This window comes from Ceratotherium simum, chromosome 24, assembly GCF_057802395.1.
Source record: "Ceratotherium simum simum isolate JZ-2026a chromosome 24, ASM5780239v1, whole genome shotgun sequence".
NCBI lineage: Eukaryota > Metazoa > Chordata > Mammalia > Perissodactyla > Rhinocerotidae > Ceratotherium > Ceratotherium simum.
Genome location: NC_141923.1, coordinates 41,237,604 through 41,259,436, shown reverse-complemented (window position 1 = coordinate 41,259,436; position 21,833 = coordinate 41,237,604). Strand labels below are relative to the sequence as shown.

The following is a 21,833-nucleotide window of genomic DNA, read 5'->3' as shown; positions in this document are numbered from 1 at the left end:
GGTGGAGAGACTGACAGAGAATATGGAGAATCACAACTTACCAGAGCAGCAACCTTGCCAGGAACCAGTGTAGGGAAGCCTGAATTGTAATTGACAGATTGCTGGAGGCTCAGTGTGGACAACTCTGAGAATTAAAATCTCCAGAGGGAACCAGTCATTGGAGGGCCCCCACATTTTTGTGAGTTTTACCTTTTGCATCTCTACCGGGTTCTCTCAGTGAATATCAGAGAAAAATCTCCTTGTGCTTCTGACAGCGGCAGGGGAAAAGGAACCATTTTGAAATATGCCATAGCATTCTGTTCTTCTTAACAAGGCCTGCCCTCAGGAGAAACTGTTTTACCAGACCCTAACTTGCTGGAGTTTTATCAGAGCCTAACTGAGGTGAGGGAAGGGAAATACCCAACTCCAGCCACTCAAGCCTTCCATGTGGGAAAAGGGAAATAGACAACTTCGGCCCACTCTAGCCATCCTGCCCCACTTAAGGGGAGGGAGATGGACTGAGAAGCATGTGTGAAGTTCACAGTCTAGAAGCACAGGCTCTCTAAAAGACTGAGACCTAATCATAAGACTGTAAAATGCTCCACTCCCTTGCCCCCCACACCTTGCCACCACATTACTCAAGACCTATTTATAGCAGTTCATTTATCCAGTGCATCACGCCTGGCTACCAAGAAAAAATTACAAGAATTACTAAAAGACATAAAACACAGTTGGAAGAGACAGAGCAAGCATCAGAGCCAGGCTCAGATGTGGCAGGGTTGTTAGAATTATCAAACTGGGGATTTAAGACAACTATGATTAATATGCGAAGGGTGCAAATGGATACAGTAGACAACATGCAAGAACAGATGGGCAATGTAAGCAGAGAGATGGAAATTCTAAGAAAGAACCAAAAAGAAATACTAGAGAAAAAACCCACTGTAACAGAAATGAAGAATGCCTTTGATGGGCTCATAAGTAGACTGGACATGGCTGAGAAAAGAATCTTTGAGCAAGAGGATATATCAACAGAATTCTTGAAAGCTGAAAACCAAAGAGAAACTAGGGGTAAAAAGAAACAGAACAGAATATCCAAGGACTATGGGACAACTACAAAAGGTGTAATATGTGTGCAATGGGAATACCAGAAGGAAAAGAAAGAGAGAAAGGAACAGAAGAAATATTTGAAACAATAACAACAGAGAATTTTCCCCAAATTAACATCAGACACCAAACCAAAGATCCAGGAAGCTCAGAGAACACCAAGTAGGATAAATGCCAAAAAAGACTACACCTGGGCATCTCATTTTCAAATTACAGAAAATTGAAGATAAAGAAAAAATCCTAAAGAAGCCAGAGGGAAGAAAACACCATACCTATAGAGGAGCAAAGATAAGAATTATATCTGGCTTCTTCTCAGAAATCAGGCAAGCAAGAAGAGAGTGGATGAAATATTTAAGGTGTTGAGAGAAAAAAGCCACCAGCCTAGAATAATGTACCCTGCAAAATTATCCTTTAAAAGTGGAGAAATAAAAATTATCAGACACACAAAAATTGAGGGAATTTTTTGCAGTAGATCTTCCCTGTAAGAATTGTTAAAAGAAGTTCTCTAGAGACAAGGAAAATGATATAGTTCAGAAACTCAGATCTACGTAAAGGAAGAGCATCAGAGAAGAAATAAGTAAAGATAAAATAAAAACTTTTATTTTTCTTTTTGAAGAAGTTCTCAATTGATCTAACAGATAACAGTTTGTTTAGAATAATAGCAACACTGTATTCGACTTTGTGTGTGTGTATACACACACACACGTGTATGTTTATATATAAATGAAAAGAATGACAATGATAATACAAGGGACGGGAGGAAGAAATTAGAATTATTTTGTTATTATAAGATACTCACGCTACCCATGTTTCTCTCCCCAACTGCCCATTCTGCTATCTTTTTTTGAGTTTTAAGATTGCCTACCTTGTTTGTCATATGTGTGCTGGCTACTAGATTATAAACATCTTGAGGGCAGAGGCTGCATATTTTAACTTCATTTTGTATGATTATGGGTATGTGGATATCTGAATAATATAAAATATTGATGATCAGTTTTAAACTTGCAAATGTAGGAAGTATTACCATTTCAAATAATGTAAAGAAAAACACTACTCATTAAGGAATTACCAAAGCTTTTGAATTAAGAGGCTATACTATTTAAGATAGTATAGAGGAAAGAAAATGGTCATGGAAAGACTCAGATACAATGGGATTAAACCCTAACTTCACCATTTAGTAGATGTGTATCCACGGGTAAGATATGACTTTGCTCTTTCTGAGTTTGTTTTCTCATTGGAGAGTTGAGGAAATTTGAGATAATAATTTTAGCTTTATATGGTTGTTTGGAGGATTAAATTGTATATAAAAATGCTAAACAAAGTGCGACTGTATGTTACCAGTAATGTTTATTGTTATTATTATAGTTAAATAAATGAATTACATTATGATTTCTTTACATGGTGTAATTAGGAATACATATTTTTAGGATTCTTGAATTTGCGGAAATTTCATGAAAAATTTGTCGTTTTGATACTTCTGTAAATCTGTGGTATGCTGTGACCATAGTGCTTTATTTTAAAGTTTTTTCAATTTTATTTTTTAATTCACATATAGTAAAGGTCATTCTTTGTAATGTACAGGGTCTTGACAAATGCAGAGTGGCATGTCTACTACCACAATCATAGAGCAGTTCTGTCATGCCTCAAAATTCCCTTGTGCTACCCTGTTATAGTCAGCTCTGCACCTGAAACCCCCCTGGCAGCTAGTGATCTATCTCTTCTTTGTTCCTGTTGTTTTGGCTTTTCCAGAATGTCATGTAAGTGGAATCATACAGTGTGTAGTCTTTTAGGTCTAGCTTTAACTTAGCAACACGAGCTTGAGATCATCTGTGTTATTGCATGTATCAATAGTTGTTCCTTTTTGTTGAGTAATATACCATTGTATGGATATCCCAGTTTCTTTATCCATTCATCAGTTGGAGGACGTTTGGGTTGTTTCCCCTTTTTTTTTTATGGTTATGAGTAAAGCTACTGTAAATATTTTCATACAATTGTGTGTATACATAAAATGACACAGTTTTTTATGTGATTTATTAATATTACTGAATGTGGAGACTGATAAATAATATAGATGAAAATCTAAATGTTTATAAAGTTAAGTGTCTTTATACTCTGGAAAAATCAATCCTAAAATGCAGGATGAAGAGTAACATTTATGGAGCACCTATTTATCTCAGGGGTTGATTTCATTGAACAGATGTTGGTTAGGATGCCAACATTACTGAAGACTTTGTGACCTGTGATAGTTGTTTTTAATAAAAGCTCTCTTTTTTGTTTTTATATTTCCATGAAATAGATGGTATTCCTGTTTTGCAGATGTGAAAACTGAGTCTCAGAGGGTTAGATCAAATACAAAAGATGACACTGAAATTCATTCTCTTTCTGTTATACCTCATTATTTAATTAATGGCCTAGCATAAAGATTATTCTGAGTATAAATGGGTATAGATATAAGTAAAAACTAGGAAAAGAAGTAAAGAAGGAAGAAATAAAACTCTCTCTACATGCAGATGATATGATTGCCCAAAAAAATCTGAAAGCAACTACTAAAAATAAGAAATAAAATGAGTGAGTGCTTCCAATTGTAACTGAAACATATAGGTGTTACTCTTTGATATTGTTACACAGTTCATCAATGCTTTATTATTTTTCTAGTCTTATTTTCTTTGTGGTTTGTGTAGCTACTATTGCTATGCCTTCAGGTTCACTGATCTTCACTTTGCTAGTGTTTAATCTGCTGTTTATCCCACTTGTTATATTTTTCATTACAGGTAGTATGAGTTTTAAATTTCTACATATTTGGGTCTTTTTCACATCTTCCTTTTCTCTTCTCATCGTGTTTATATTTTTTTCTCTACCTTGAACATGTGGAGCATATTTATAATAGCGTAGTTTGTTAACATCCTCGTCTGCTAATTTTATCACCTCTGTTCATTTCTGTGTCTGCTTCTATTGACTGGTTTTTTTTTTCTCCTGATGTGGGTCATATATTTCTGCTTTGTTTTTGAACACCTGGGAATTTATGGTATTCCATTAAATGTTTTCATACTTTGTTTGGGGTACAGTTACCTGTAATCTGTTAGATCCTTGCAAGGATCGCCTTTAAGCATTGTTAGGGCATATAAGAGCAGACTTTAATGTTAGGCTCATTTAGCTCCACTTTCAAGGTGATACCATTTTGAGGACTCTACCTGATGCCCCACGTATTGAGAGGCCTTTTTACCTTGTTTATTGAGAATACGAACTGTTCTAGTCCTGTGTGAGCTTTGGGAATTGTTTGACCTATTGCTCTCTGAGTTATTTTCTTGGCTTTGAGTAGTTAACACTCTCTCATGTGCAGATCGGTACCCAGGCAAAAGTTAAGGACATCACTCTGCAGATCTCTAGAGCAGAGGTGAGCAAATTACAGCTTGCAGGCCAAGTCCCACCTACCACCTGTTATTGTAACTAAAGTTTTATTGAAACAAAGCCATGCTTGTTCATTTACCTATTGTCTTTCTCTGCTTTCCTGTTTTAGTGGCAAGGTTGAGTAGTTATGACAGGGATCATATGGCCTGCAAAGCCTAAAATGTTTATCTGCGCTTTGCAGAAAACGTTTGCTGACTCCTGCTTTAGAGTTTTCTGTCTGTGCAGCATTTTCCTCTCTGATAATCTGCCCTACAAATTATAGCCATCCTGACAGCCCTGAAGTCTGATCTCAGTCTCCTTGACTCCCAGGCTTTGTTTGGATTCCCCTTCCACATAGCATGGCCTGGAAATGGCCTCTGTGCTGTAAGCTGGGGCAATGTAGGGCTTACCTCATTTGTTTCCCTTCCTTTGGGGATCACAGTCCTGTATTGGCTGATACGAAATTTCTGAAGACCATTAGTTCTTATATTTTTTTTCAGTTTTCTGGAACAGTTGCTTCAGGTGGGGAATGGTCTATCCAAACCTTGTTAGTGGTCATATGCATGAGAAGCAGCATAATATTTTGAGATTAATTTTTGTTGCTTTGTGTATCAGGAATTAGTTATATTTTATTGCTATGTAGTATTGTATTTGTTTGAGTATATCAGTTTGTTTAGCGATTCTCTTGTTGACGAACACCTGAGCTGTTTCTAGTTTTGGACTGCTATATAAAGCTGCTATGAGCTTTCTTCTGTAAGTTATTTTGTGAACCCATGTTTTAATTTTTAAATTCTCTTAGGTAAATATATGAGTGGAATTGCTTGTTTATAGGGTAGTTATTTGTTTAATTTTAGAAGAAAATGTCAATCCTTTTTCACATAGTGGTTGCATAGTTTTATACTCCCACTGATAATATGGGAGTTTTGATAGCTTCACTTTTTGTCATCTTTTAGTGCTGTCAAAATTTTTAATTTTAGCTATTTTGGTGGGTTATTAGTGGTATTTCATTGTAATTTTAATTTGTATTTCCTTGAGAACTAATGATTTTGAACATTTTTCCGTTTGTTCATTTGCCTTTTTTATCTCTTTCTTTGTGATGTCTCTTCAAATCTTTTGTCCATTTAAAACATGGGGGTGTTTGTCCTTTTATTAGTGATTTGTAAAAGATTTTAAAATATATTGCATACATGTCCTTTGTGATATCTGTTTTATGAATAATTTCTCCTAGTCTATAGCTCACTTTTTCATTTTCTTGGTGGTATCTTTTGATGAACTGAAGTTTTTGATTTTGATGAAGTCTAATTTATGAATTTTCTTTTCTTTTAAGGTTATTTCTTTTTGTGTCCTCTATAAGGAACCTTTTACTTCCCGAAAGTCACAATGATATTCTCCTGTTTAGAAGCTTTATAGGTTTTGCTTTTACAGAGAGGTCCCTGATCCATCTTGGATTAATTTTTGTGTATGGTGTGAAGTACCTGTGGGGGTTCATTTCTTGCATATGGACATCCAATTGTTCCAACACTATTTGTTGAAAAGACTTTCTTTTCTCCATTACTTTGCCTGCACACATTTAGTGCCTTTGTTTAAAATTAATTGACTGTATATAAGTGTAGATCTATTTCTGTTCTCTCTACTCAATTCCAGTAACTCACTGTCTTGATTACTGTAGCTTAATAGCAGTTCTTGAAGTCAGGTAGTGTAAATCTTCTAGTTGTGTTTTTTTCAAGATTTTTTTCTGCAGATTCTTCAAAACTTTAGAATTGATTTGTTAATTTTTAATAAAGGCTTGATGAGATTATGATTGAGATTCTGTTGGATCTGTAGATCAATTTGGGGAGAATGGAGATCTTAACAATATTGAGTCTTCCAATCCATGAACATGGTATACCTCTTCATTTATTTAGGGCCTCTTTAATTTATCCCAGCAGTGTTTTGTAGTTTTTAGTGTTTGATCTTGCACTTATTGTCAAATTTGCCTCTGAGCATTTGATGTTTTTGGCTTTTTAAGGAAATAGTTATTTCAAATTTCATTTTCCCATTATTTACTTCTGGTATATCTTTTTTTTATTGGCCTTATATCTTGTGCACTCGCTTACTTATTATTTTTTGTAGTTGCTTTCAGATTTTATTTTTTTTTTTGGCAATTATATCATCTGCATTTAGAAACAGTTTTACTTCTTCCTTTCTGCCTTTTATTTTTTTTTCTTGCCATATTGCAATGCCTTGTTTCCATCTAAGGGGGAAATTATTTAGTCTTTCAACACTATATATCATATTAGCTGTAGAATTTTCATGGATGCCTTCAATTAGACTTAGGCAGTCCTATTTTTAGTGTACTGAAATTTTAAAAATATTGAATTTTGTTGAGTGCCTTTTACTGCATCTCTTCAATATGATTTTTCTTTTTTACATTGCTAATGTGGTGAATTAAACTGATTCATTTTCAAATGTTAAATTAACTTTGCACTCCTGTGAAAAATCCTACATGGTCATGATATGTATGTATTCAATTTGCTAATTTTTTTTTTGGTTGAATCTTTTTTTTATTTTGATGTCATAATAGTTTATAACATTGTGAAATTTTAGTTGTACATTATTGTTTGTCAGTCACCATATAAATGCATCCCTTCCCCCCCTTGTGCTTACCTCCCAACTCCTCTGTCCCTGGTAACCATCAAATAGTTCTCTCTGTCCGTGTGTTAGTTTATCTTCCACTTATGAATGAAATCATGCGGTGTTTGTCTTTCTCTCTCTGGCTTATTTTGTTTAACATAATACCTTCCAGGTCCATCCATGTTGCTCAATTTGCTAATATTTTTATTAAGAAGTTTTGTGTCTCTATTCATGAGGGATATTGGTCTACAGTTTTCTTTGCCTTTAGATGTCTTTATTTGGAGTATCAGGGTAATACTCGTAATGTTTTTACCAGTAATGTCCACATGGTTTTGTCAGGGTATTTGGCCTCATTTGGAAGTGGGGTCTCTTACCCTATTTTTTGAAAGAGCTTGTATGAAAATGTTGTTATTTCTTCCTGAAATGTTTATAGAATTCACTGGTGAAACCATCTGGGACTCTAGTTTCATTCATATGTAGGTTTTTGGTAAATCAATTTTTAAAATAGATAGAAGCTATTTAGATTTTCTCTCTATATTTTTCTTGCAGATTATATTTTTCAAGGAATTTGAACATTTCATCTAAGTTATCATATTTTTTGATGTAAAGTTGTTTATAATATTCCCTAAAAATTCTTTTAGTGCCTGTAAGAGTTATAGTGATAATCCTTTTCAAGTTCCAGTATTTTATTTTGATCAGTTTGCTAAAGGTTGTTGATTTAGTCAATGAGCCAATTTTTTGTAAACAGGATTATTGAAGTATAATTTACATACAATAAAATTCACCTATATTAAGTATGCAATTTAATGATTTTTAGTAATATTAAAGAGATATGCAACTATAGTCTAATTTTAGAATATTTCATCACCCTGAAAAGTATTCCTGTGACAGTTTGCGGTTAATTCCTGCTCCCTCTCCCAGCTCCAGGCAACCCTCATCTACTTTCTGTCTCTATAAATTTGCCTTTGTTGCACATTTTCTGTAAATGGAATTATACAATATGTAATCTTTTGAGTGTAGCTTCCTTAACTTAGAATAATGTTTTTATGCTTCATCAGTGTTATAGCATGGTTTCGTCTAGCTTTAGTAGCAGGGTTATATTGACCTCACAGAATGAGTTGGAAAATATTCCCTTCTTCTCTGTTTTCTGGAAGAGTTTGTAAAGTATTGGTATTATTTCTTTATTAAATGTTTGGTAGATTTCACCAATGAAGCCATCTGACTTCGGCTTTTCTTTTTTTTTTTTTTTTTAATTTTTGAAAAAAATTATTTATTTTTACCCCAAAGCCCCAGTAGATAGTTGTATGACATGGTTGCACATCCTTCTAGTTGCTGTATGTGGGACACGGCCTCAGCACGGCCAGAGAAGCGGTTCCTCGGTGCGCGCCTGGGATCCGAACTCTGGGCCGCCAGCAGTGGAGCGCGCGCACTTAACCGCTAAGCCACAAGGCCGGCCCTTGACTTCGGCTTTTCTCAATGGGAGGATTTCCAAATACTGTTTCAATTTCTTTATTTGGTATAGGTCTATTCAGACCTTGTCTTTTCTTTTTCCTGTCTGTCTCTCTCTGCCTCCCTCCCTCCCTCTCTACATTAATTTGAGCCTTCCTAGGAACTGGTCAGTTTCATCTAAGTTGAATTTCTATAGGGTCAGGAAGGATGTCTCCTCTTTCATTTCTTATTTTGATAATTTGTGTCTTCTTTCTATTTCCTGTGATCATTCAAGCTAATGGTGTGGCAATTTTGTTGATCTTTTCAAAGAACCAACCTTGGTTTTATTGTATATTTTTTTCATTGTTTTTCTAATTTCTATTTTATAGATTTCTGTTCTAATATTTATCATATCCTTCGTTCTGTGTACTTTGGGTTTACTTTGGTCTTTTTCTGTAGTTTCTTAGGGTGAAAACGTGGATTATTTATTTGAGATCTTCTTTTCTAATATGGGCATTTATTTATTTATGTATTTTTTTTTTTTAATTATTTTGTTGAGGTCATAATGGTTTATAACTGTAATTTCAGGTGTACATTATTATTTATTTGTTTCTATATAGACTGCATCTTGCTCACCACCAACACTCTAATTTTTATCCGTCACCATATATATATGTGCCCCTTTACCCCTTTCACACAACCCCCAACCCCCTTCCCCTCTGGTAACCACTAATCTGTTCTCTTTGTCCATTTGTTTGTTTATCTTCCACGTGAGTGAAATCGTGTGGTGTTTGTCTTTCTCTGTCTGGCTTATTTTGCTTAACATAAGACCCTCAAGGTCCATCTATGTTGTTGCACATGGGACAATTTTGTCTTTTTTATGGCTGAGTAGTATTCCATTGTATATATATACCACATCTTCTTTATCCATTCATCAGTTGATGGGCACTTGGGTTGCTTCCACTTCTTGGCTATTGTGAATAATGCAGCAGGGAACATAGGGGTGCATAAGTCTCTTTGAATTTTTGATTTCAGGTTCTTTGTGTAAATACCCAGTGGTGGGATAGCTGGATCGTGTGGTATTTCTATTTTTAATTTTTTGAGAAATCTCCATACTGTTTTCCATAGCGGCTGCACCAGTTTGTATTCCCACCAGCAGTGTATGAGGGTTCCCTTTTATCCACAACCTCTCCAACATTTGTTACTTTTTGTCTTGGTAATTAGAGCCATTCTGATGAGTGTAAGGTGATATCTCATTGTAGTTTTGATTTGCATTTCCCTAATGATTAGTAATATTGAACATCTTTTCATATGCCTATTGGCCATCTGTATATCTTCTTTGGAAAAATGTCTGTTCATACTGTGGGCGTTGAAAGCTGTAAATCTCTCTTTGTACTGCTTTAGTTGCACTAATATGTTGTATTTTCATTTTTTACATATGAAAGTATTTTCTAATTTTCCTTGTGATTTTTTTCTTTGACCTTGGGTTATTTAGAAGTTTACTGTTTAATTTCCAGATATTTGTGGATTTTTCCAAATTTTTTTTCTGTTGTTGATTTCTAATTTAAGTCTTTTGTGGTTAGAGAACATGCATTGTATGAGTCCAATCCTTTTAAATTTAATGATACTTATTTTATGGCCCAATATATTCTCTATTGTGGAGAATGTTCCATGTGCACTTGAAACTAATATGTATTCTGCTGTTGTTGGGTAGAATGTTAGATGTTAGTTACATCATGTTGATTGGTTGATAGTGTTGTTTAAATCTTTTCTATCCTTACTGACTTTCTGTCTAGTTTGTCTATCAGTTATTGAGAATGGAGTATTGAAATCTCTGTTATTGTCAAATTGTCTATTTCCCTTTTCAGTTACATCCATTTTTGCTTCATGTACTTTGGGGCTCTTTTGTTAGGTGTGTATATGTTTATAATTGTTATAGCTTCCTGATGAATTGACCCTTTTTATCATTATGAAATGTTTTTCTTTGGCTCTTGTAACAGTTTTTGTCTCTATTTTGTCTTTAGTATAGCTACTCTAGCTCTCTCATAGTTATTGTTTGCATAGTTTATCTTATTTTGCACTTTTGCTTTCAATCTATTTTATGTCTTTGATTCTAGTGTGTGTCTTTTGTAGACAGCATATAGTTGGATCTTGTTTTTCCAGTCTGACAGTCTTTGCCTTTTGATTGGTACGTTTAACCCATTTACACTTAATGTAATTATTTGATATGGTTTGATTTATATCAGCCATTTTGATATTTGTTTTCTGTATGTCTCGTGGTCCTTTTTGTTCCTCTCTTCCTTGTTTATTGCCTTCCTTGTGTTGAATAGACATTTTTCTGGTGCACATTTTAATTGCTTTTTTCTTTATGTATATTTTTTGAGGTTTTTTTTTTTTTTAGTGGTTACAATATCTTAATTTATTATAAACTACTTAATATTAATACTAATTTAATACCAGTAATATAGAATTTTTGATCCAGATTAGCTCCATTTCCTTTTCCTCTTGCATGCTATTATTATTATATATATTGTATTATATTATAAGCCCAACCAAACAGTTTTACTATTTTTTTGCAGTTATTTTAAAAATCAGTTGAGAGGAAAAGAGGAAGAAATGTTTTCGTTGAGACTTTTATATTTACCTGTGTAATTACTGTTTTAGTGTTCTTTATTTCTTTGTGAGAATTGAGTTACTGCCTGCTGTCATTTCTTTTTAACCTGAAGGACTTCTTTAGTTTTTTTATTTTTGTAATGCATGTCTGCTAGCAAGAGATTACTCAGTCTTTGTTTATCTGAGAATATCTTTATTTTGCCTCTCTTTTGCTGGATAGTTTAGTTGGGTAAAGAATTCTTGGTTGACAGTGTTTTTCTTTGACCACTTTGAATAGACCATCTCACTACATTCTGACTTCCGTAGTTTTTGATGAGAAGTCAGTTGTTAATCTTATTGAGTTTCCCTTGTGTGTGAGGAGCCATTTTTCTTTTGCTACTTTGAAGATTCTCTCTCTGTCTTTGTCTTTCTGCCTTTTTAGGACTGATTAGGGCTTCAACTTCCCTAATTTTGGTAACTTTTTTGGGGGTTGGTACAAAGAGGTAAGTTTTAAAGGAAAATTCCAGGTGGCTGGCCCCATGGCATAGCGGTTAAGTGCGTGCGCTCCACTACTGGCAGCCTGGGTTTGGATCCTGGGCGTGCGCGGAGGCACCGCTTGACAAGCCATGCTGTGGCGGCGTCCCATATAAAGTGGAGGAAGATGGGCACAGATGTTAGCCCAGGGCCAGTCTTCCTCAGCAAAAAGAGGAGGATTGGCATCGATGTTAGTTCAGGGCTGATCTTCCTCACAAAAAAAACAAACAAAAAAGAAAAAAAATACAGGAAAATTCCATAGATTTTCATTGAAAATACTTATAGCCTAAACTTATTTTTTATATGTTTGCTTTTTTTTCCTCAAGTTTTCATAGCCCTGCAATTCAATAATACCTGTTTGAGGAAGGGCTACTTGAGTGTCTTTGCTAGTGAGGAATGGTAATAGTATTTTAGTTTTATTTCATGTTGTGGCATTATGTACTGTTGCTTTTAGATTTTTCTCCTGCCTTGTGAGATTTTATACACAAACCCTTGTATATACGTATTTTCTATGTATTTGTCAGATAAAAACACATGTATAAAAATAAGCCTTATAGTAATCAAGGGTACTGAGTTTTCTTAAGGAATATATGATCTTAGTTTAATATATTTTCCTTTTGTTGAATATTGAGTGATAATCTTTAAGAGTAGGTAAAAGATACCATAGTGTATTTAGTATTTGCATTGAGGCATGTATTAGTCTCTTTAGGAGTTTATGTCCATAAATATTTAGCTCTGGACTGTGTGAGCATCAAGTAACACCTGGCACTAGAGTTCCCAACTGGGTATCTGATTTTGCTGCCTTATTCTTTTAGAAGTGTTACTATGAGCAATAGGCAGGGAACAGAAAGAAAGAAGGTGAGTGAGACTAAGCAAAAAAAAGACTAAAACAGATGGCAGGAAAATAAAAATAATAAAACATTTTTTTAAGCATTGTTTGTTTTGGTTAGTTTTCTTGTGAAGCACATGGAAATACTTTGCACGTTTGAGAATTACTGACTTCCTACATGCTATTTTTGAGAAATAGCAAATCATTCATGTAATATGAACACAATTATAGATCATTTTGCTGAAACTTGTGATTTCTGGGGCTTACTTTTTCATAAGATAAATAACAGTGCCTTCTCTCAAATCTTATTTTGACAATATATTTGGAGGATCGTAAACGTAAATTTAAATTGAATGGTGCTAATGCAAATAAATGACAAACATTCATTCAAAACTTCCTGAATATTTATAGTCTTGTTAAGTTATATTCTGCTCTGAAAATGAATGTTATTAATGGGAATGGACTTTTCAGGATATACATAAAGTCATTCTAGTGAGTTGTTTTGAAATGCCTGTGGTGCTAGATTTCTGTGTCTGTAATCATATTAATACGAGCTTGTGATTGAAGAGTATTTTTATACTATTGGACGCACTTGCATGTAAATATGCGGAGTGGATATTATTAATCCTAGCTCCCCCCCCTTTTTTTTAGTGATATGTTCTTTAAGTGCAGCAGGAAAATGGAAGTCAGAGTGAGAGTATAAGTCTTCAGATTCTTAGTTCAGTTCTTTTTCCATTATACCAGAGCGTCTCTTGAGTTAAACATGCAAAGTAAGAGAGAGATGGGTAAAGACAGAAATGAAAGGAGGAAAAAGAATCAGATATAGGAAGTAATGTTAGACCTTGAACCAACCATATTATCAATGGTAGGAGCTCCTACATTGCCCTTGTGTATACTTAGTTTCTTCAATGAAGATTATTGATAATGATATAGCTCTGTAAAATAGTCTTTTTATTTCTGTATTATTGATTTTAGTTTCAGAAATTAGATCCATAAATGTAGTTACCTATATCTGGTGCAAGGCCTCTTATCTTTGAAATGATAAATAATGTTGCATACTTTTTCGTTGCTGTCACTAGTTCTAGCAAAGTTCTGCTATGTTTTATCAAAGGTTATCAAGCTATTCTCCCTGTGTTCTATATAGTAGCAACTTGCATTTTTCCAAGGGGAGCATTTGAGTTGAGAATGAGAAGTAATGGGGGGTAGTTGTAGCCTTCTGTCATTCTGTTTAATGGCACAACCAAGAGACAGTTTTTCTTGCCTTTTTACAGAAGATAACATAGCAGTGTGATTAGGGGTAGATAAGGGCTTTAATATCAGACTGAGTGGGTTCAAATTCTGGCTCTTTGAGTTAATACTTACGGGACTTGGGCAAATAACCTTATTCATTTGGAATAATATAAACCTTATTCATTGGAATATATCTTGCAATGTGGTATTTTTGAGAATAAAATGAAATGAAATGAAGTGAAAATAAGCTCAGAGAAGATTCTCTGAATGGTTTTTCTTAGATAATGTAATTACAAAGATAAACTGTTTTCCAGATTTAACATTAATTTCTCCATAAATAACACAGTAGATACATTTTTTAAAAAGTAAAGAAAGTAAAGTAAAAAGAAGAGAGTAACTAAGTGACTAATTCCAGACATAAGATAAATTTTAGAACTGGATGTAGAATTTCCCAAAATCTTAAGTGATCTAAAGACAAAGGGAGAACTGATGTTTTAAGTTATATTATAAATAGGCTTATAGGAAATAATAGGACATAATGATATAGTTCATTAAAAAGTGTTACTGACTTTTTAAGTCATTAAAGGATGACTTAAAGGGTAATTCCATTTTGCAGACAATAGGAACCCTAAAAGTAACTCCATTCTTTATTGGGTTCACATTTTTTGGGAATTTCTATTGAGCAGCTATTGTCTGGTGAATATGCAAAAAAACAAGCATTGGTTGGGCCATCAATTCAATTATTGGAAGCAGAAACCAAGAATGCAAAGTAAATCAAAGCCTTGGATGAACTTAGTTAAGAAACAATCTGGTGCTTTCTTGGTTAAAATACTGTAGTTAAAGGAGCTTCCTAAGTATTTATGAATTGGTGTTTTGTATTACAAGGGTGATTGACGTCATTGTATTTTTCTCAGCAAGAACGCATCTCTCGGGCTGGCCCCATGGCTTAGCGGTTAAGTGCGCACGCTCCGCTGCTGGCGGCCTGGGTTCGGATCCCGGGCGCACACTGACGCACCACTTCTCCGGCCATGCTGAGGCCGCGTCCCACATACAGCAACTAGAAGGCTGTGCAACTATGACATACAACTATCTACTGGGGCTTTGGGGGGGGAAAAAAAATTAAAAAAAAAAAAAAAAGAACGCATCTCTCTTTAGTAAGAATTACGTATCCTAGAAAGCTTATGAGACAAACTGAAAAGAAGAAAAGTTCTAGTTCAACTTTTGTAAGATAAATATTGTGGTTTGTGTACATTAATAGATATGTAGAATTCTGTCTGTGTCATATAGATTTCATTTCTCCTTTGTTCAGTTAGGTGTGTACTTTTATGCAGGTATTTGTATACTGAGGCATATCTCTACAAACTATTTTGGTGCTTTGGCCTATCTTGGTGAGTTGTGAGGCATTTAGCCATAGACAGGGATATTGAAGAAGGGATTCAAAAATCCATTGGCCGGGGCCGGCCCCGTGGCTTAGCGGTTAAGTGCACGCGCTCTGCTATTGGCGGCCCGGGTTCGGATCCCGGGCGTGCACCGACGCACCGCTTCTCCGGCCACGCTGAGGCAGCGTCCCACATACAGCAACTAGAAGGATGTGCAACTATGACATACAACTATCTACTGAGGCTTTGGGGGGAAAAAAAAAAGGAGGAGGATTGGCGATGGATGTTAGCTCAGAGCCGGTCTTCCTCAGCAAAAAGAGGAGGATTAGCATGGATGTTAGCTCAGGGCTGATCTTCCTCACCCAAAAAAAAAAAATCCATTGGCCAATGAGACTGGAGATGATCTTTAATATCCTGTCTACTTCTGAGATTCTCTGAATTTCATTTCTTATAGATACTCAAATTTTACCCAGGGCTTCTGTACCCTCCCTAGTCCTCATCATGAAATTCCTGATGTTACTCTGAGTCATTGTGAAAAATGTTAATACTTTTGGAGAATAATGTGAAATGAAAAAATTTGGCTCAGATAATTTGTTGATACTTATTAAAAATACAAAAACATTAAGCAAGATATAAAATGATCAGTGAATATATCTTAGCCCTTGTCTTTAAAAGGCAACTACTGCGTTGTATTTTGTTCCAGAAAAAATGTTTTACAAGTCTTCTTTTTAAAAGCAATAATAATCTAATAATAACTAGAGGTCCACTAAGTAAAATCATGCAATGCAGTTTCTTTCCTCCTGACACCTTAGTGATATCAGGAAGTTTTGATTGTGGTGAGATGCAGGTTGGTGACTCAGGGAGCAGAGTGTTGGTTGGTAGGTTTGAATGGAGTGTTGCCAATTAGAAGCATAGTATTATAGTGTTGTGGGGACATATAATGCCTGGGAAAGGCATTAGGTGCTGGATAGGGATGCAAAAGGCAAAATGAGAGAAACCTAAAATTTCAGTTACTTAAAATTTTCATCTAAGGCCAGGGTTGTACCCAGGAAAGAGAAAGTAAACTTTTCTTTGTTTTCTCTCTTGTATTGTTCCCGAGGCTCTAGACTAAATTTAAGATAATTAATGTGTTTTATATATTGTTAGACCAGGAATGTACCATCATTGAAAACTTTGTTTCTGCTGGAAGATGTTTTGAGTTCTAACTTACTTACAAGCAAACTTTTAAAGGTTATCATTCATATGTTGATGATTGCCTGTGGTGATTTTATCTGGTAGTGACTAAGAGAGGTCTGTGGAGATGGTGCAAAATATTCCTCCTTCCTCCTGATGAAGATGATGATACAGTAATAATAATTATTGGTAGCATTTTGTAGGCACTCGACTCTGCTATGTCCTTTAAATATATTTTATTTTATTTGATCCTTTAAAATAATTTTACAGGTGAAACTGAGGCTTGTTAAAAGTTGCTCAAGGTAGAACTGGGATTTGACTCTTTGGACTCCAAAGCTTGTGTTTTTAACATTGTATTATTCTAAGGAGACATATAATATGGAGAATTTAAAAGAAGAGGGAGTTATAGGCAGATAGAGCATATGTTTGCATTCTTGCTGGAAAGAAGAGATATAGATGGAAAGCTGTTGCGGTGTGAAGAACCAAAATAAATGGAGACTGGGGTTGTTCTTACAGCTGCTTTAAGTTATTTGGAGGTTAACCTGCTTGACATTGCAGCTATGGGTTCTTTGGATGTTATTTTAAATTATGGTTATGACTTCATCAAGAGTCATCAAGTTTTGCATATTATGGCCATCTTGAAGCACATGCATTTCAAAATGAGTTAGAGGGCTTAGGCATTTAAAAAATACCACCAATGTTGACATAGTGTTAGAATATAGTGTAAGATCAGGTTTTGAGGCATCTTTTTACATATTCGATCCGTGTTTTATAGTTATTTTCATCAGTTTTTATGTTGCCTTATGTGAATTAATTTTGTGAATATTAATTGTGAATAAAACTGGTTAGTAATTTTCTTAGATGTTAGTTATATCTAGTTAAACATGTAATGTCTGAAAAAACACTTTAATGATTAGTTTTTTCTAAAATACTATATATTTCTTTCAAGAAAAAATGTTTTCTGTTTTAGTGATGAATAAAAAAAATCCAAACTCATAAACTTCTACTTGTATTCCCTAGGCAAAGGGAGAAAGTATTAGGGATATAAATTGTTTAAAACATCTTTTCTTAGAACTGGAACAGTATGAATATGTGGCTTAAAATGATAAACTTTAATGAAAGAAATTTCTTATTTAACTCTATAGTTATTTTATCTTCACAAAATATGTTTGGTGCTGTGTGTGAACGTGTCAGTTTTGCTTATTCTTGAAGCCCTAATTCCTAAAAATGTATCATTAGATTTTTTTCACCATTAAAAAAATCAGTTCAATAGTCAATCTTTAAAAATTTTTTTAAATTAAAAATTTTTTTATTCTGGCAAAATACACATAAAATTTACCATCTTAACCATTTTTAAGTGTACTGTTCAATAGTATTAAATACATTCATATTGTTGTATAACCATTACCCCATCAATCTCTATAACTCTTTTCATCTTGTAAAACTGAAACTCTATACCCATTAAACAAAACTCCCCATAGATCTACAGGCATTTTTTTCAGTTGTTTGTACACTTAATAGTAATGAAAAAAATTTAGAAGAATTTAGAGGAAGGAAATATTCACCTGAATCAACATATTTTAGTTTCCTTTATGTTGAGCAATTAGCTCATAAGCTAGTTTGGACCTGACTTTCAGGATAGAATACTTTTGAGGTTATATTAGTTTCTTTGTTTTCGACAAGGCAAGTCTTGATGACAGATCAATTAGCAAATCCTGAAGAATTAATGTAAATTGTGTGGTAATTCCTGTTATAAGAGATACTTCTTAGAACTTATGAAATTCCTCCTTTCCCCAGGGTATCAGATCTGCTGTTGAATTGAGGAAGTAGCCTGGCAGCAGTCTTGGGTATCAGAGCCCAGTTCAAAATTGTTTAGAATGGAAAGTGTTTTTAAAACGTTATGGGAAAACTAATTAAAATTGAACTTTGAAATTAAAAAGAAAACACAAAATAGTATAAAAATAAAGGTTAATGTTTTCTCTGGAATGTTTTTAAAAGACCTAAAAGAGTGCTGTAGGAAGATTTTTTAAACCTATTAAAATATAGATCCTTGAAGACAGGTGTTTATTAATTACTTCATTGCATTGACCTTGCTAGACAGCAAGGCAGGTGATTATTCTTAGGTTTGAGTATTAAAAGTATTATTATTTTGGAATAAATATTAAGAGACTGATTTTAACAATTCTTAGTACATATGCTTTGTCTGCTAGCTTTTTCCTAATGTAAAATGAATCTCTATGCCATATGATTGGTGACAAATAAGAAACTCTTTGTACAATTAAGAGAAGATTTGTTTATTTAAGAGCTCTCAAAAGTTGTAAAAGATTATACTTGGCTATATGTGAAGGATAAATGTTGTGCAATAATGTCCCATAGTGCCCCTTTTATAATAAATCTCAGCTGTGTGTTCAGCACAAGGGCTCAGTGCCAAAAAGAACAGGTTCAACTTGTCTGTGAGGATTTGCACCACAGTAAAGTGCACAACTGTTTTTGTAGAGGTCATTGTGGAGGTCACAGGCATGTACAGCGGAATGAAAGCAACTTTAAAAACATAGTAGAACAGATAGTGTTACTTAAGATTGTTAGCTTAAAACATTAAAGGGGTTGAAAACCATAAAAAGAATTCTCATACATTTTTCACTTTAACTGTGTATATGTGTTTTCAAGTGGATTTAAAATGATTTCTTTGGCCAGCATATTTTAAAAGAACTTCAGAATCACTTTTATTATAATTTCCCAGACTTGGAAACATTGACTGTTTTAAGGTTTGTTAAAATCTGAGCAGTGCTCTGAGTAAAGTTCGTATAATAAAGGTAGGATATGAGGGTGGTCGAACAAAGTATAGAGGGGTATGGTGTCTGTAGCGGTGGGGAGACGGGAGTGTGGGTAAGTTCTACCGAAAAGGCAGATGTGATCTAAAGGAGAATGCCTGCAAGAGTCCTGTTTCTCCTGAGCTTATGGTCCAAGGTTCAAAATTAACAACAAAGAAAATGCTCTTTTATTTATGTAATATGACTCTCTTCCCCCAAGTATCTCACAAATACTTTCATATATTTGTGGTAAATAGAAATAACTCAGAAATAGCAGGTGTAGAGACTCTAAGACCCATGACTCCAGCCAGTAGAAGCTTTGTGGTTAGTATAAAGAACACCAGAAAATGATATAACTAAGTAATTAAGTGGATGCAGAGCTTACCAAGAGTTGTGTTTTACCTAGAATTGTATTTGGTCATAGAGTGACTGTTTCTTTTTCTTTTTCTTTAATGTGGTGATCCAAATGGCAGGCAGCCATTCATTTCAATATAGAGATTAATTAGTAATCTTTAGTATATGCTTCAGCAAATGCGGCTGATTGGCAGTAGCACCTGTTTTAGCAACTGGAAGAATGCTAGTGCTTCCATCAAGCCTATAATTTCCAGAAGGGCTTCAAAGCTGTGTTCATTAAAGTCTCCCATACTAATTACTTTCTTTGTTCTCCTGGGCACTGTTTTACTAAATGTACCTCTCTGTTTTTAGTTATTTATGTATGTATTTATTTGTGAAGGTTAGAAAATAAAGTTAGTTTTTTTAATTTAAAAAAACTAAAATGAATTATGTGATAGTGCGTGTACTCCTGTATTTGTGGAACCACCATTTATGCTCAGTGAACACGTAGTGTTCCCAGATGAAAAATATACCAATGTTGTGACTTCTCTCCATTGCTTTTGTAATTCATATTATAAACATAAAACATATTTGTCACTTATGACAAATGATTTGTTAAGAGTATAGTAAAACGTGATTTAAAGGATTTGTTATTATAGTTAACTTTCTAGGAAGGGAATTTACTTCTGCATTTCTAGAAGTTATTCTTTCTAGTTGAAATCGTCTTTCTGGTTCTTTCATTTCAAAATATATTGGTCTTTCATTTCAAAATATATTCAATTTACATGGATTCATAGACAAGCTATCAATTTGTATATTGTTTGAGGGAGGATAATATTTTTTCTTCTTATGAAAAGAAGACTGAACTTCTAAGAGAGTGTCTAAAAAGGATGAAGCACATATCTTGGTACAGGTGAAATTTACATAAATCATAATATACTATGGAAAAGTTGAATGTGAATTTTCAAAAAATAAATTGAGTTATATGTTTAAATGAACGAGGGTAACTTTCGTTTAAAAAGCACGTACTAATATTTTTAAAACAAATGAGTACTTTCTAATTTATGTTTAATAAATATACATATATATTATTTTAAGTGCTTGAAAATAGAATCAGTTCTGGTGGTATATCCTTTCTATCATACCTTCACAGTGCCTAACATCCGCTAAATGTTTAGACAAATGAATTTTCATATGTAGTGCTATGATAGAAAAGTGCTTGGTGGGGCTGGCCCTGTGGCTTAGCAGTTAAGTGGGCACGCTCTGCTGCTGGCGGCCCGGGTTCGGATCCTGGGCGTGCACTGACGCACGGCTTCTCCGGCCATGCTGAGGCCACGTCCCATATACAGCAACTAGAAGGATGTGCAACTATGACATACAGCTATCTACTGGGGCTTTGGGGGAAAAAAAAGAAGGAGGAGGATTGGCAATAGATGTTAGCTCAGAGCCGGTCTTCCTCAGCAAAAAGAGGAGGATTAGCATGGATGTTAGCTCAGGGCTGATCTTCCTTAAAAAAAAAAAAAGAAGAGTGCTTGGTGAATTTTGGCAGTATGAAGTTTAAGCATAGGTAGGTTATTTGGCCTTGGAGAACTTTAGTTTCTTTTCCCGTAAAGTAGCCAAAATAATACTTACCTCAAATGTACATACAGTGCCTAGCACAGTACATGTCATATAGTAGATGTTCAGTAAATAGTTCTGTGTCCTTTATGTGGAACCCCGTTGTTAGTAATCACATTCCATATCTGCATGACTTTAGTAAAAGACAGTTTATTTGAAATTGCAAGTGAAAAGGAAATCAGAGAATCCTAAATATTCTCTTTAATTCTGCATTTAAAATCTAGGTCTAATTGCATGGTGGTTTTTGTGAAGGTAGTTGTGGTGGTGGTGATGATGTGTGTTTGGAGGGCAGATTGGGATAGTTAGGGTATTAATAGTATTTGTTGTTTCCTTTTAGGACAGAGAATAAAGTCATTTACAGCTTGGCTTAGCTGTTTACTTATTTTCTACAATGGGAATGGCACAATAAGTGTTCATTCTGTCGTTATATGACCTCAAATAGGACCAAAAGATTTGTCATGTAGTTTTGGGAGGGGATAGCTTGGAGTAGAGGATTGAAGAGAATGGAACACTGTGGATCATTACAAAATACTTGTTCATTCATGAAGCAAACATTCCTAATATGTACCAAGCACTGTATACTAGGCACAGAGGATTTAGATCTAAATAAAATATGATCTCTCGAATTATTCAGTCTCTATTATGGTGTAGAGAAACTTTCCGCTACTTTTTCACTGAAAAATATTTCTGCTTCAAAAGACTACTAATCTTATGTGATATTTTTTGTTTTGCTTATATAATAATAGTAATATATAGAGAGAACTTTATATAAAGCAATTTTCATATTTTATCACATTCAGAAATTTAGACTTACGTCTAAGTTGT

General features: G+C 34.3%; 1 protein-coding gene across 2 annotated transcripts in view; it reads left to right on the top strand.

Annotated features, from left to right (window-relative positions):
- MNAT1 (MNAT1 component of CDK activating kinase) overlaps positions 1-21,833 on the top strand; it is a 179,457-nt gene that overhangs the window by 71,391 nt on the left and 86,233 nt on the right. The gene's annotated exons all lie outside the window — the stretch shown is intronic.